This window comes from Arachis ipaensis, chromosome B09 (genome assembly GCF_000816755.2).
Source record: "Arachis ipaensis cultivar K30076 chromosome B09, Araip1.1, whole genome shotgun sequence".
In the NCBI taxonomy this organism is placed as follows: domain Eukaryota; kingdom Viridiplantae; phylum Streptophyta; class Magnoliopsida; order Fabales; family Fabaceae; genus Arachis; species Arachis ipaensis.
The window spans coordinates 139,826,038-139,826,454 of NC_029793.2; positions in this window are offsets into that span (position 1 = coordinate 139,826,038).

Sequence of the window (417 nt, forward strand, 5' to 3'; positions counted from 1 at the left end):
AAAAAAAAAAAAAAAAAAAAAGAATTAAGTAATAAGAGCATTTACCCTATTAGACAGTGATTGATTTATTGTTGTCATTTACACTTCTTGAGGTACTTTGGAGGGAGGGAAGTTTGGTTTGTAATCCTAAAGGCGGATCTATCTCACCTCTTATAATATACATCCTAATATGATCTATAGTGGTACCTGTTCCATTTATTTATTTAATATTGAATTAAATTGAATCTGACAACATCTTTCATAGATAAAACGCAGCAGTTCAATCTTGCATACACCGCAATACTATGTTTTTTCGGGAATTGTAGAACTGAAATTGAATAATGTGTTTAGTATTTAGATACTAAAACAAAAATTTTAGTTTTAAAATATAAAATTTCAATCTTTTAGTATTTTTAAAAAGTAAGAACACATAGAACT